Source organism: Humulus lupulus, chromosome 8 (genome assembly GCF_963169125.1).
Source record: "Humulus lupulus chromosome 8, drHumLupu1.1, whole genome shotgun sequence".
Taxonomy (NCBI): Eukaryota; Viridiplantae; Streptophyta; class Magnoliopsida; order Rosales; family Cannabaceae; genus Humulus; species Humulus lupulus.
The window spans coordinates 143554562-143571963 of record NC_084800.1 but is presented as its reverse complement, the minus strand read 5'-3'; positions in this window follow the sequence as shown (position 1 = coordinate 143571963).

Genomic DNA, 17402 nt, shown 5'->3' with positions numbered 1-17402 from the left:
GCTAACAAACTTAGTGAGTTACCAAAAAGAGTCTTCTTATGTTCTATTTAAAAGTTATCAAACAATATTCTAAAAATATATTTTAGAAAAGTTACTTGAAATATTTTTAAATAACTTTAAAGTTATTTAGTATACCATATGGTATCTATTATCCTCGATGACGTGGCTATTAGAAAAAACTTATACAGGATCTTTATTTATTTTCATGTATATCTAATATTAAATAAATTAATACGAGATAGCCTAAAACATGTTTCTAAAATTGAATTCAAAGAGAAACAAAGAATAGAATACTTACAGTATGCACAGTGGAATGAAAGAGTCATTCCTTCAATTTCTCTAACTCTTGTATCCTCTCTGTCGCAGAGTATTATCAAGTGTTGACCACGATTTTAGCCAACGACGAGTAGACGTCAAAACTACAATAAACCTTCAAGAGAAAATACGACACAGATAATTTTATAGTGGTTCAGCCCCAATATGTTGGTGATAGCCTAATCCACTTAGAGTTGTGATATATATATCTACACTCAAGATCAGATGAACCTGTGTCAACTGAGTTTCTTTAGTGTAAATGCAAGAAAATACAAGATTTCTCTCAGGATACAAATGCTCTCTCAGAAAAATCAGAATCCGACCCCCTCAATGATGCCATGAGCTCTTTATTTATAGGCTCAGGATCGTACAAATCGAAACCCCTCATAATCGGGATAATTCAGTTGGTTTAACCAATATTTAATTAATAATCAAATTTAAAGTACAAAAATATATGATTTCTTTGGGATAATCTGAGAGATTCGCGCTGTGGGTACGACTAATTCTAGCTGAAGTTGTTACTGAAATTTCGCTGCATAATGATGATTTTTCTGGTCGGCCAACTTCATTCCCTGAAGTGAGACTGGTCGGCCAAAGCACTCTTTCGTTTAGGCAAAACTTTTAACTGGCTAGATACACTTGACTCCAAGATGACTGGTCAGCCAAAACGAATGACTAGTCGACCAAAACAGATGACTGGTCGGCCAAAACGACTGACTGGTCAGTCAAAACAGATGACTGGTCAGTCAAAAATCTTTACCGGTCGGACAGAAATTCTACCAGGTCGATATAGGCAAAGCACTCCTCTAGCACACCTCTGGTCTAACATGACACATCTCTGGTCTAGCATGACACATTTCTGGTCTAGCAAAACACTTTACTGGTCTAGCAAAACACTTTACTGGTCAGGCAAAACACTTTGCTGGTCTAGCAAACCAAATGACTGGTCGGCCAAAATACTCCACTAGTCGGCCAGAACATTATACTGGTCAGTCAAAATCTTTACCAGTCGGACAAAAATTCTACCTGGCTGGTCAAATCACTTCCAAACTAGTTAAATAATTTTCATGACCAGTAATATCACAACTCTGAAGATTAATCTCAAACCTTTCCCTCATTGGCCAATACATTTATTGACTATTAATGTGTCATTTACTGACCATACATTGCCACTTGTCACTTCTGATTGCCATGTCATCGAACTGAAATTTTGGGGATAATATCAAGAAACTGAACTGATCTTCTATTTTCTTCACAGCCTTCCAGTGTATCCTTAGAATCACCTAGACTAGTGTGGGCAATTCTCAACACATGAGATAGATACAGAGAAGAAGAAGAGAAAATAATAAAAAAGGCTTAGAAAAGGGCTTGTGTTTAGAGAGAATCTAAAACTATCAGAAAACCAGTGATTAAACTTATGTTTTGACTTCTCTCTAAGCACTCATTTTATAGACTTAATTAGACCATTTAATTTAATTAAAAAATTAATAAAATAATAGTCATTTTAAAGCCCTAGGTCGAAATTATCATGGGCTTTAGGCCCGTGAAATTTCCCATATGATTATAAGCTCATTGAACTTAAAATCAATACATGTATTATTTTCTATTGATTTAATTAATTAAATAATTATTTAAATCCTTTATCAAATTAATTATTTATAATTTTAACCTTGATTTAAACTTATTTATTAATTTAGATACCAATTTATCTTAATTAATAAATCTGCCATAATTTCTCTTTTCTTCTCAAAATTACATACAACTCTGTGAAACTATCCAAAATTAACCTAGTCAACTTTGATAATTAAATCAATTTATTGAGACTATCTAGATGATTTTATCCAAGGTACAATGGAGACCATGGGCCTATGAAATCAAGCTCCAATAAGTTATTATAAATCTAACAAATACATTTACTAACTTATTAATTACTCGTGACTCCACTATAGACTCGGAATTGCACTCTTGAATTCATAAAACGCTCTATAACAAATATAGATACGCTATTAATTATCCATTGTTACAACCATAATTGTCACTCAATCCTCTATAGACGGTCTACAATGAGATAGGACTAAAATACTGTTTTACCCCTCATTGTATTTTATCCTTAAAACACTTAGTTCCTTGTAAATGATATTTCAGTAAACTAATTTAATTACTGAAATGAGATCCCTATCATTTAACACCTTGAACCAAACTAAAAGAAAACCATCGTTTCACTTCTTCATCAGAAGCTATAGCTGTTCATATCTATGATTAACACTCCCACTCAATTATACTACCGAGTTCCCAAGATGTAAGTATGGGTTAGTCCGTAGCGTAAGCTGGTAACGAACAAGTCAAAGAACTCAAATAATACAATCAGTAAGAATACTAACCACTCAGAATTGAGATTGAATTGACCTATGGTCAACTATATGATATGACTAGAATAGATAATAACGGTATGTTTACTTATCTTATCAACTGTCAATATCGGTCCTGTCCAATGTAACAAATACATCCGATCTTATCTACTTTGCTAATGTTCTGGAAAGAACATAACACTGTAATGTGTAAGTAGATCATATCGTAGATTGGCAAGTCAGCGTAAATCCAGTGCACTGACTAATCATAGGACTAACTTATTTTGAACATATAATCATATTTATATTCCACTGTGATTACGTCACTATAAATAAGATTAACTATGTGCTCTGGATTTAATAGAAGTTTATATTAAACAAATAATCATGAAAATAAAACATGTGAGCAAAGTGATTCACCAAGTAAAAAAAACGATTTCTATTCTTTTATTGATAATAAAATGAGATTACAAAGAATTTGGGTTTTAATTAGGGCATAAAACCCCAACAAAATCCCACTTGCACTAACTAAAACTAATGCCTTAATTCTACTAATCTCATTTCCTTGATATGCTTATCAAATGTAGCTTCTGGTAGTGTCTTTGTAAACGGATCCGCAAGATTGTCTTCAGTTGCAATCTTCATAACCTTCACATCTCCCCTGGCCACATATTCTCGAATAATGTGATACTTCCTTTCTATATGCTTACTCCTCTTGTGACTTCGAGGTTCTTTCGAGTTGGCTATCGCTCCTGTATTTTCACAAAACAACACAAGCAGTTTATCCATTTCTGGAATAACACCAAGATCCGAATAGAACTTCTTTATCCAGACTATTTCCTTAGCTGCTTCTAACGTGGCTATGTACTTAGCCTCCATGGTGGAATCTGAGATTGTAGACTACTTTACGCTTCTCCAAATCACAGCTCCACCCTCAAGAGTAAACACCATTCCAGAAGTAGACTTCCTGCCATCGACATCAGTCTGAAAATCTGAATCGGTGTCGCCTACAGGGTTCAGAACACCACCCTTGTAGAATAACATATAATCCCTAGTCCGTCTCAAATACTTCAGGATATGCTTAACTGCTATCCAATGTTCCGGTCCTGGATTTGACTGATACCTACTCACTACTCCCACTGCATAGTAGATATCTGGTCTAGTACACAACATGGCATACATCAGACTTCCAACTGCAGATGCGTAAGGAACTTTTCTCATTGCATCTTCCTCTTCAGGAGTCTGGGGAGACTGCTTCTTTGAAAGATGAATTCCATGGAGGGACGGTAGACGCCCTTTCTTGGAATTTGTCATTGAGAAACGTTCAAGTACTTTATCTATGTACGCTGCTTGAGATAGAGCTAAGAGTCTATTCTTTCTATCCCTGATGATCTGGATACTTAGAACATAACTCACTTCACCCAAATCCTTCATCTGGAATTGAGTGCTCAGCCAATTCTTCACATCTGATAATTTCTTAACATTGTTTCCAATGAGTAAGATATCATCTACTTAAAGAACCAGGAATACCACTAATCGATTTTCCTTTAGTTGGTAAACACAGGGCTCATCAATATTTTGTTCAAAGCCATAGGTTTTGATTATTTCATCAAACCTAAGATTCCAGGAACGAGAAGCTTGCTTAAGTTCATAGATGGACCTATTCAACTTGCAAACTTTTCCTTCTTGTCCAGATACTTTAAATCCTTCTAGCTGATCCATATAGATGAATTCGTCATGCTTTCCATTAAGAAAAGTTGTCTTGACGTCCATTTGCCAGATCTCATAGTCGAGAGCGGCTGCTATGAATAGGAGGATGCGAATGGATTTGAGCATGGCTACCGAACTAAAAGTTTCCTCATAGTCCACGCCTTCTCTTTGGGTATAACCCTTTGCCACCAATCGAGCTTTATAAGTCTCAATATTTCCATCAACACCTTGCACCCAATGGCCTTAAAGTCACTAGGTGCTTCCACAAGATCCCAGACAGAATTTGAGTACATGGACTCCATTTCCTGTTTCATGGCTTCGAGTCATAGTTTCTTTTCAGGGCTAGTCATTGCCTGTTTTAAAGACAATAGATCATCATCACAAGTGTCACCAACAACCATATTGGTTTCACCATCCAAACCATAGCGAACTGGGTTCCTAGAAACCCTCCCACTACGAGGAGGTTCCGTGACTGTTTGCTCAGGAACAGTGGTACTTTCTTCATTTAAATTGACTAGCGTCGGTTGGACATGAAGAGTGGGAATTTCATCATTAACTTGCGTTGATGATGATGGAACATTAGTTGGAGTCAATTCTTTAACCATCTCCTCTAAAAATACTTTGCTACAAGGTTTAAAGTTCTGGACATAGTCATTTTCCAGAAAAGTAGCATTTGTAGAAGTAAACACTTTCTTTTCTAAATGACTATAGAAAAGTCCACCCTGAATACCTTTAGGATAGCCAACAAACATGCAAACTTTAGTTCGCGGTTCTAGCTTTCCCTCCTTTTTCCCCGGGACATGAGCGGGATACCCCCAGATACTATAATGGCGTAAACTAGGTTCACGACCATTCCAGCGTTCTAAAGGTGTTTTGGGGATTGATTTTGATGGCATGACATTGAGAATGTCGTTCGCGGTTTCAATTGCATGTCCCCAAAACGAAGTTGGTAGAGTTGATTAACTAAGCATGCATCTAACCATTTCCAATAAAGTTCTGTTCCGGCGTTTCGCTACACCATTTTGTTGCGGAGTACCTGGGGCATTAAGTTGTGATAAAATCCCAAGTTTAGTTAAATGATCTTGGAACTGCATATCCAAATATTCTCCACCCCTATCAGATCGCAAGATCTTTAACGTTTTACCTAATTGGTTCTGAGCCATTGCTAGGAATTCCTGAAACTTTGAAAATGTTTCTCATTTCCTATGCATTAGGTAAAGACATGAGTATCTAGAGTAATCGTCAATGAAAGTGACGAAATACTCAAAACCACCCCTGGCTTGTACATTCAAAGGTCCACAAACATTTGAATGCACAAGACCAAGTGGTTCTTTGGCCCTATCACCGTATGTAGAGAATGGACGCTTGGTCAGTTTGCTTTCTAGACAAGATTCACAAACAGGTAATTCACCTAAGGTGAGTTCCCTCAAAGGTCCATCCTTTGTAAGTCTTTGAATCCTATCATAGCCAATGTGACCTAGTCTCAAGTGCCATAAATACGTCATATTATTGTTATCGTTCTTTTGACGTTTATTGGTCCTAGGTTTAACTACTTTGAATAAATCATTATTAAGAGCGAGGGGTTTGTTAGGTTGCAGAATATAAAGCTTGTTTTCCAAACATGCAATACCCAATTGTGATCCATTGAAATAAATAGATACATTAAAACTTGAGAAAGTCATAACAAATTGTTCTAATTGCAACGTGGAAACTGAAATTAAATTTCTACTAAAATCTGGAATAAAAAATACATCTTTTAAAATTAAAAATTTATTTCCAAACTTCAGATGAGCTCTTCGTCTAGCTTGGACCGCAACGAACGCTCCATTCCCAACTCTAAGCTTTAAGCTGCCTTCGTTCACTTCCTCCCACGATTCAAGAAGCTGTAAAGAGTTACAAACATGGTTAGTAGATCCAGAATCAATAATCCAAATAGTGCTATCATTCTCTAAAACACATGTTTCCAGAATAAATGAACTATAATCATTACCTTTGTTTTTATCTGCTAGAAACTTAGGGCAATCCTGTTTCCAATGCCCCTTCTCTTTGCAATGAAAACATTTACCTTTACCTTTCTTTTTTTTCTTGTTTTTCCCCTTAGGCGTCTGTGCACTTGGTTGTGCACTCGCCTTTGCAGCCTTTGCAGGCTTGGGGTTGTTGCTTTGCCCACCTTTCCTCTTGTTTCTAGCTTTCGAAGACGAAGCTTGGTTAGCTTCAGCCTTAGCTGGATCAGCAGTAGTAGTAGTAGTTGTCTTTTTTTCTCCTCCCTTACTAGGTCCACCCATGATAGACTCAAAAGTCTGAAGCTCATTAATGACTTGCGTCAGACCATAGTTGAGTTTATTCAACACATAGTTGGTGGTGAATGGAAGGAAAGCTGGAGAAAGACTGTTGAGGATTAAGCCAACTTGAGTTTCCTCATCTATTATGGCTCCGTGCAGTTCAGCTTCCTGAAAGTAGTTTGTCATCTTGATCAGGTGATCATGAACATGTTGAGAAGGTGCCATTCGAGCATTGGCAAATTTCTTGGTGGCCTCAAAACGAGTCTGGGCTGACTTGGCACCAAACATGTCTTGGAGCTGATCCATGATTTCGTAGGCTATCTCGACATTCTCCATCTTTGTCTTGAGAGTGTCGACCATACTAGTCAACATGTAGTACCTCACCTTGTTGTTAGCCGCCTGCCAACACTCATACTTGTCCCTCACAGACTTGGTAGCTCCTTCAGCTGGAACTTCCAGGGATTCCTCAGTCATGAAGAACTTAGAGTTGTCACCAATCAACACAATGTTGATGTTTTGCTTCCATTTAAGGAAGTTTTCTCCAGTGAGTTTCTCCATCGAAAGTTGAGAAAGGATGGGAGTAGACACAGCCATAACTTAAAACTACAAATTACCCATAAAATAGGAATCAATCACATTTGCTCAATAAAACTTTTATTCACACAAATTTCAAGAAATAACACAACATATACCAAAAATATGTAAGATATGAGAAAAAATACCAAAAACAATCGTATCTCTATTTCTTTAGGTTTTTAACTAATCTATGATATCCTTGTCTCGGTTGGCGAGAGTAAAAAATATCACTAGTTAAATAGAGCTGTAAACTCATTTAATAATGGACACCATTATTAACAACCTAGTATTCGATCAAAATAAGAAAACAAAATCTCTTATTTTATGAGCTAGACCCACGGTTTCAATAATCATAGATTTAGTCCTAGTAGTCACCGTAGGGGTGAGTCTAGTAGAATTTGACATATAATTCTATATCTTTCGAAATCTAACCTTGTCAAAATAACTAATGAACACCTTCCGTAGGGGGATGAATCAAAGCACCTCGAGGCCCCATTAAGCTATTGACTATGTTAAACCAATGGTGGAGATCGAATAAAATTCTTAAAATAAGCTCATTATAAAATTAAAAATAGTATTTTTATTATTTATTTTTAGAAAATTAATGATTATGGTTTTTCCAAAAAAAATTAAACAGATTAAAATTTTTAAAACCAAAGTCCTATAATTTCTTATTAATTCTAAAGTGTCACATTGAAACAAATTCAATTAATTTGTTGCTAATCAATATTTAGGTTTAACTAATATAATGAACCTATACAATTAAGTCCAACTCAGGTAAATGGGCCTTAACAATTGGGCTTGTATGGAGGAGGGTTGGGTCCAGTATGTCATTCCCACTACAAAGGCCCCTTATCTTCCATACAAGGTCCAAAAGATAGGAATTTAAACCTTCATTTTATTAATTATTATTAATTGATTAGGCCCACTATAGTCATGCAAAGCAAATGAACCTTCACAAGTGGAATCACCCACAAGAGAGGAATTTAAACTTTACATTTTCTAATAGGCCCAAATAAAGCATATCATTTTATGAATATTTTATTTGGCAAAATACCATATATCTAACAAACATATGGGTCACTATATGCATCTAAGCCTAATTACAAAAATACCACATATAGTGCAAACAGACATGTTATAATTGGATGGGCCTAATCATGTTACTATATGAGCAATTCTATGAATTTATGCAAAAATACAACAATTTATTTCATTTGCAAAAATACTACAATTAATTATCTAGAATTTATCAAAAATTCAAATTAATAAAAATTTTACAAAAATAAGTCAATTTAAAGGAAATTTATCAACAATTAACAATAGTTAATTTAAATTTAATTTATCAACAATCAACTTTGTTTTAGATTAATTTGAAAAAAAAATATTAAGTTAATTTAAATAGGATTTATCAACAATTAACCAAAGTTAATTTAAATCTCATTTATTAAAAAAGTATTTTATTAATTGGTTGAAAAAAAATTGATATTTTTCAAAATTTAACCAATTTTAAATTTTAAAAACAATATTTTTAACTATTTTCCAAAATATCTTGTGTTGTTATAACTATTAGCTTTTTATTTTAACCATTAAAAAATAAAATAAAATATAAATAGTTATAACAATCTTAAAATATCTCAAAATAGTTAAACAAATTCAAATATCTATAAAAATATCTAACTAACAATATTTAAATTTCAAATAATTTAAATATTAAAAACTATAAAATAAAAATATATTTATATTTTCAAATAAAGATTTAATAAAAATATCAAGAATTTAAAAGAAAATATCTTAAAAATCTGATATCTTAATTCTAATATTTTAATATATTAAAAGATTTAAAATTAAGTTGTTAGTCTATTTTTAAATTTGAATTTGAATCTTTGTAGAAAATATCTAATTATTTAAATATCAACTAACAAAAATATCTTATTTGAAAAAAATTAAATGATAAAACAAAAAATATATTTTTGGTTTTGATTATAAATAATTTATTTCCACAAATTTTAATTTTCTTTAATTTAAAAAAAATGGATGAACAGTACCCGTGGGTACTATTCACTATGCTGGTGGCTGGTATGCATGGGCGCGCGCGGGTGGCGCGTGGGCGTGCGAAGGTGGCGAGCGGGGTGCGCGCGCGCATGGGCAGCCAGGCCAAATTTTTCCAAAAAAAAAAATTTTGAACAATTTTTCAAACAAAAACCATTATCTAATTAATTTTTAACATGCTTTACACAAAATAAAGCATATATAAAAATTAATAGTATAGAAAATACAACAAAATAACCTAAAAATTGCTAAAATTCACATATCAATATGCTTCATAAAAACATGAAAACCTTCCAATTATTCAAACATATAAAATAATCCAATTTTAAACATGTTCATGCATGAAAATAAAGATTACCAAAGGTTTTGATACCAGTTGTTAGAAAAAACTTATATAGGATCTTTATTTATTTTCATATATATCTAATATTAAACAACTTAATATGAGATAGCCTAAAATATGTTTCTAAAATTGAATTCAAAGAGAAACAAAGAATAGAATACTTACAGTATGCGCAGCGGAATGAAAGAGTCATTCCTTCAGTTTCTCTACTCTTGTATCCTCTCTGTCGCAGAGTATTATCAAGAAACTGAACCGATCTTCTATTTTCTTCACAGCCTTCCAGTGTATCCTTAGAATCACCTAGACTAGTGTGGGCAATTCTTAACACATGAGATAGATACACAGAAGAAGAAGAAAAAGAGAAAATAATGAAAGAGGCTTAGAAAATGACTTGTATTTAGAGAGAATCTTAAACTATCAGAAAACCAGTGATTAAACTTATGTTTTGACTTATCTCTAAGCACTCCTTTTATAGACTCAATTAGATCATTTAATTTAATTAAAAAATCAATAAAATAATAGCTATTTCAAAGCCCTAGGTCGAAATTATCATGGGCTTTAGGCCTGTGAAATTTCCCATTTGAATATAAGCCCATTGGACTTAAAATCAAGGCTTGTATTATTTTCTATTGATTTAATTAATTAAATAATTATTTAAATCCTTTATCAAATTAATTATTTATAATTTTAACCTTGATTTAAACTTATTTATTAATTTAGATACCAATTTATCTTAATTAATAAATCTGTCATAATTTTTCTTTTCTTCTCAAAATTACACAACTCTGTGAAACTATCCAAAATTGACCTGGTCAACTTTGATAATTAAATCAATTTATTGAGACTATCTAGATGATTTTATCCAATGTACAATGGGGACCATGGGCCTATGAAATCAAGCTCCAATAAGTTATCATAAATCTAACAAATAAATTTACTAACTTATTAATTCCTCGTGACTCCACTATAGACTCGGAATTGCACTCTTGAATTCATAGAACGCTCTATAACAAATATAGATGCGCTATTAATTATTCATTGTTACAACCATAATTGTCACTCAATCCTCTACAATGAGATAGGACTAAAATACTGTTTTACCCCTCATTGTATTTTATCCTTAAAACACTTAGTTCCTTGTAAATGATATTTCAGTAAACTAATTTAATTATTGAAATGAGATCCCTATCATTTAACACCTTAAACCAAACTAAAAGAAAACCATCATTTCACTTCTTCATCAGAAGCTATAGCTGTTCATATCTATGATTAACACTCCCACTCAATTATACTACCGAGTTCCCAAGATGTAAGTATGGGCTAGTCCGTAGCGTAAGCTGGTAACGAACAAGTCAAAGAACTCAAATAATACAATCAGTTAGAATACTAACCACTTAGAATTGAGATTGAATTTACCTATAGTCAACTATATGATATGACTAGAATAGATAATAACGGTATGTTTACTTATCTTATCAACTGTCAATATCGGTCCTGTCTGATGTAACAAATACATCTGATCTTATCTACTTTGCTAATGTTCTGGAAAGAACATAACACTGTAATGTGTAAGTAGATCATATTGTAGATTGGCAAGTCAGCATAAATCCGGTGCACTGACTAATCATAGGACTAACTTATTTTGAACATATAATCATATTTATATTCCACTGTGATTACGTTACTATAAATAAGATTAGCTATATGCTCTGGATTTAATAGAAGTTTATATTAAACAAATAATCATGAAAATAAAACGTGTGAGCAAAGTGATTAACCAAGTCAAAAAATGATTTCTATTCTTTTATTGATAATAAAATGAGATTACAAAGAATTTGGGTTTTAATTAGGGCATAAAACCCCAACAGTGGCAATCAGAAGTGACAAGTGGCAGTGCATGGTCATCAAGTGGCACATTAATGGTCAATAAATGTGTTGACCAAGGGAAGTGCAAAGGTTAGAAAATGACCTACGGAGTTGTGATATCATTGGTCGAAAGAACATTGGCAGAGAAGATGGTTTTATCTGGTCAGGAAGTTATTTATCCGACCAAGTAAGAGTTTAACCAGGAAGCGATTTACCCAACCAAGTAAGAATTTAACTGGTCAAGAAGTGTTTTATCCGACCAGTTATATCGGAAAGGAGTTTCATCTGACTAGCTACATCAAAAGAAGACTTAGCTGACCAGCTATGTCAGATTGAGGAGTGTAGCCGACCGGATGTTTCAGAATCTCAGGAGTTAACTGCCCAGTGACTTCTTTGCAAAACCTCAGTAACAACTTCAGCCATAATCACCCTTAAATACCACGTGAATCTCTCAAATATCCCGGAGGAATAGATATATTTTTGTAATTTGAATTTATTTATTACTTGATTAATTAAAGTTGGTTGAAACAACCAAGGACCCCGTCAAAACGAGAGATTTTTCGGTCCATAGGCCTATAAATAAAGGGCTCATGGCATTATTTAGGGGGATCTTTTTCGAGACTTTGAAACTATTTAATTTGGAAGCTTTGGGACTATTACTTGGGGGCATTCTTGGGACATTTTCTAAGAGAAGTTAGAGAGAGAAACTTTGAATTTTTCAACTTATACTTAAGAAACTCAGTTGGCTCAGGTTCATCTAATCTTAAGTGTAGATACATATATAACAAATCCAAGTGGATTAGGCTATTACCAATAAATTGGGGTTAAACCACTATAAAATTGGTCATGTCATTTTTATTTTCTATTCAAGGCTATTATCTTCTATTCGTGGTCAACATTTTTTGTGCTTTCATTGAGAGCCTGAATAAAAGAAACACACTACCATCCTACCAGTATGGCGCCCATGAAGGCTGGTACGTCAACTGCAAAGGATTCTGTTAGACCAAAAGGTCCTGCACCTGAGAACCCTGACACTGAGCCTAGGGTCTTTCCCGAGGAGACAACTCCAGAGGTTGAACAACTCCAGGAACCCATGGGGGATTTCCAGGAAGAGATGATGCAATTCAACGCTTGGCAAGAGTCTTTCGCTGAGGAAATGGCTAGGCATAAGGCTGCATTCGAGCAGCAAAGATGGGAAATGGATGCCAGAAGCCAAGAGATCAGGCAACGGTAGGAGGAGGCCAACTGGCGACATCGCGAGGCAGCACTTGATCTAGAAGCAGCTACTAAATTGGCCCAGGCCAATGCCCAAGCTGCGACACAAGCAGCTGCCCAAGGAGTAAGAAACAATAATGCTGGTCAGAAGTCCCTTGTTGGCAGGGCCGATTCTCAGGGGCTAGACAGAAGTGGAAGCAATCCCATTGGTCAAACATATGATGGGGTCCGCTCTGGGACTGCATCGACACAAAGGGAGAATTATAGAACCCTTTCTAGAAGCCACTAGTCAAAACTTCTCGATCAGGAAGTCACTAGTCGGGTAGTAAGAAGACTCCGCTCGGGCATAACCAGACCAGAGCTCCTCGAGATAAGAAAACTCCACAGAATAAAGATGGATATGGGTGGGATGAGGCTGATAGTCATCAAACCGACCGGTCAAAAGAAAAAGAGGGCAATGACCAACAAGAAGGTGAAAAGGACCGCCCGGGTCGTGCCGAGAAGCCGCCACTACATCTTGGCTAGCAGCGTAGTGGGAGAGAGAAGGTCCCGTGTAGTAAGCCCTCCGAAAAATTGAAGAGTGTAGTGTTAGATCGGTTAGGAGGATATGCTTCAGAAGGATCTAAGGGGCATTATCAGCAACAAGAGGAAGACTGCAACGCCCTACTTCCTTAGAGCCGTTACTAAGTGAGTTTTTAAGACAGAACAATGTGCAATGAACTCGCTAACCGAGGTTTTGAACAAAAGTGTGACTAATTAAAAGTTAAGGCTCTAATCTTTGAAAATGCGTCGTTTCATTAAAACTTCTATCATTAAACATTTGGGATCCCAAAATAAGGTTTGAAAACTAATTACATCTTGAAATAAGGTTACAGTTGAGAAATCATAAAATCATAGATTATTACAGCCATTTTCGAATAAACCCCCAACCAAAGCAGTCGGGCAGGCCAAACATGTACGCGTCGCTTCACGCTCTCCGTACTCATGGTTGGTTGACTCAGTCATTGCACTTACCTGCAACACAGAGCACCCGTGAGCCGAAGCCCAGCAAGAAAACTCATGCAGAACATAACATATGCAATGTATACAGTTTATCATAACAGATAATCCACAAATAAACAAGTCAACCATTAAACTAAGCAAACACGGCCATGCCACCCCAGAAACCTTACCAAAGCCCTGGGGTATCGGTTCTCACCGCAAGGATAACTCATGTATCCACCGGGCCCCGCCCTGACTATAGCATCCCATGTGCTAGGTGTTACTTTCGGCTCCGCTGCCGTACCCGGCCTACGCCGCACTCGGCCATTGCCGTTCATTTCATTACAAACATATATAACATAAATCAAGCAACATTCAAACATATGCCAATTTATTTTAAATCTGCACCCTAACATGTGATGCAATATAGGGCCATGCCCGGCAATCATCTCATCATGCAACATGCAATATAGGGCCATGCCCGGCAATCACACTATGGGCCCACGCCCTATCCTACGGGTGTTATAGTTTTCTTACCTGTATTCCGAGCCTCCTGATGCACTCACGCCGCGAGCACGGTCCCCTAGCACGAGCCTCTCCAGTAACCTAGTCACAACACACAAGAAACATCCCTCAATACTAACCAAATCAAAGACCGCTTCCCGGGACCAATCCCGCACTCCCGGGACCTCTAAAACCTTAAAACAACACCCCGGAGACATCCCCCGAACCCCCGGAGCAAAGGCCTAAAATTGCCTAAAAATGCCATCCTGAAATTAGCCTTGTGCCGCGGCACAACTTTCTTGTGTCGCGGCACCCAGAAACCAGAGGCTCCCCGCCGTGGCAAGCAAAACCCGTGCCGCGGCACGCCCTCGCAGACCCAGAATTCTGGGTTTTTCCTTCGCGTTTTCCCGAGCTTCAACCTCTCCAAATCACCCTAAACCAATATCTAAACCCCAAAACTCAATTCCAAACTTCATATGAACAACTTAACAACCTATAGGCACTAGATACAAGGCCAAAACATCAACACACTCAAGAATCCACCCCTTGATTCCCATTTTCAGCAACTCAAACCAAAAACTCAAACACACTAACTCAAGCTCTAGATTTTACAAATCAAAACTTAAATGTGTATAAAACCCTTACCTCAAATGGAGAACCCACACAAAGTCCTTGATCTCCTCCTAGACTCCCACTTCTCCTTCTCTTCTTCTTCTTGCCCTAACTTCTTTCTCCTTCTCTTTCTTCTCTTCAATTTCTATCAAGCCTCAAGTGACATAAATGCCCAAACCGTATACCCCTAAATCCCAGCTGAAAATTGTCTATAACCCTTGCCAAATGACCATTTTACCCTTTCCTACTAATCCTCCTTAGCTAAACCTCAGAGGGCACTTAAGTCTTTACACTTCATTTCAATTCTATCACTTTTTACCTTAAAACTTGTTACCCACAGCAGTTTCTAATGGTTACCCAGGTTACTAAATCTCCAATAACCATTACCCGCTAAATCTCAACTTAACCATAAAATTCCCGAGGTACCCCCCTAGGCTCCTCCCGAGCCGGGTATAGAAATCCCGTTGTGACTCTTAAGTTAACTAGCTCTCTAGGACCGTCTCGGCACGTGCATCACAATAATTAAACCACACCCACGTGGTACAATTCACAGAATACAATTATCACATATCAATACAGTTATGCCCAACATGGCCAAATATACAATTACGCCCTTCTAACACGATCCGGGCCTACATGCATACTAGAAAACATAGCCATGCATCTCAGTTAAACAAATAGCCAAATAACATGCTTTAATCATAACCATGCATTTAACTCACAAAATCACACATAAATCCCAACCTGCCCTCCTGGCACACTAATCAAGGCCCTTAAGCCTTATTAGCGAATTTGGGTCGTTACAAAGACCGTCCTGGTCGAAGGGCAAAATCTGAACCGCCCTGCCGATCAAGTAGAAATACTTGACAACAGTGCACCAGATGGAAATGCCTGACCTGGAGGTCAAAATCTTGGAGCCTCATCAATTGCACTAGCCATCCAACCCCATCTTGACGCGCTAACAACTACGGTGCAGGGTTTATCTAAACGACCTTCCGGGATAGATGCAGTAGACCACATGAGTGGCAATCCATTTTGTGCCCAGATTAGAGTGACCCAGCCACTGGCAAAATATAAAGCACCGGTGCTACCGGTGTATACAGAAAAAGCAGATCCCATCAGACATGTTGGGAAAATTTAAGGACCAGATGGAACTGCTTGGGGTAAGTGATGATTATCGGTGTAGAGTCTTCCCGACTACGTTGTCAGATACTGCCCAGGAATGGTATTGGAAGTTTAAGCCAAATTCCATTACCTCATGGAAAACATTCAGGAATGAGTCTTGTAGACAATTCAGTGCTGCCCGAACTCCACCAGTTTATGCCAACCACTTGGTAGATATCAAATAAGGAAATGATGAATCTCTAAAGAATTATATATAGAGATTCATGAGAGAGGCCAACAGAGCAACTGCTATAGGAGATGAGGGGAAGATGGTTGCCATATCCTCTAGAATCACTTACCAGAGCCCTTTGTGGGATAGTATACATAGAAATCCAATTTCAACACTTCAACAATTTCTTGACCGAGCGAAGAAGTATATGAAATTGGATGATGCAACTGAGAAAGAGGAGAAGGGCATAAAAAATCTGGGCAGATCAGCTGACCCTCCTAAGAATGGTGGAAACGATCAAAATTGTAATGCCCCAAAATCCCTAATGCAGTTTAATGGTTGGATTAGTAGGCTGGGAGGGCCATAATTGATTTATTATGCCATTAAACTATTATATGCATGTTTATGTGAATTATATTATAATATGATGTTAAATGCATGCATGTGGGTCCACATTTCATCACAGGGGTATTTTGGTAATTTGGCCCGTTGAGGGCGTAATTGTATATTTGTATGCATGTCGATGATATATTGTTGAGGCCACATTATAATGTGGATTTGTTCAAGCTTTTCAGCATGAGACGATCTTTGAGTGCAAATTAGTGGTTTAGTCATAACAAGATTAAGTTCGAGGTCTCGGGATATTTTGGTGATTAGAGCGTTGCTGGGAATTAAAGAGTAACGGGATATGAATTATTGGTATTTAAGAATATCGAGAATAACGGGAATTGGAAAGTGTTAATTATGATTAATGAAATAGGTGGGAAAGGACAGTTTTACCCTCGGGAGTCTTTAGAAACCTTTAAATGACCTAGGGGAAAAATAGTCATTTCACCCCTAAGATATATATCAATCCTTTAGATTGTAGAAGCTTACCAAAACAGAGTTGTTGGTTTTCCTTCTCACGATCATCATCCTCCTCCTTTCTTCTTTTCAATTTTTGAAGCCCAATTTGAAGAAACAAGCTAGGAAATCAAAGGTTGGAGCTTAGAAACTTAGTTCATCCATTGAAGAGGACTCAAATCTAGATTGAGGTAAGAGTTCATCCATGAACCTTAGCTATACTCTGTTTTTTTCTTTTGGTTTTCAGTCAAGAGAATTTGAAGTGGTTAGTTGGGAATTAATGGAAGTTTTTTAGTAAGTTTGCTTGGGTTTTGATGAGGGTGTGATATGGATGAAGTTTTGGGGTTGAATTTGATGTTTGGATGATGTTTGGGATTGATTTGGAAGCTTAGATTTCAGGGGATGTCGCAAGGGAGAAGACC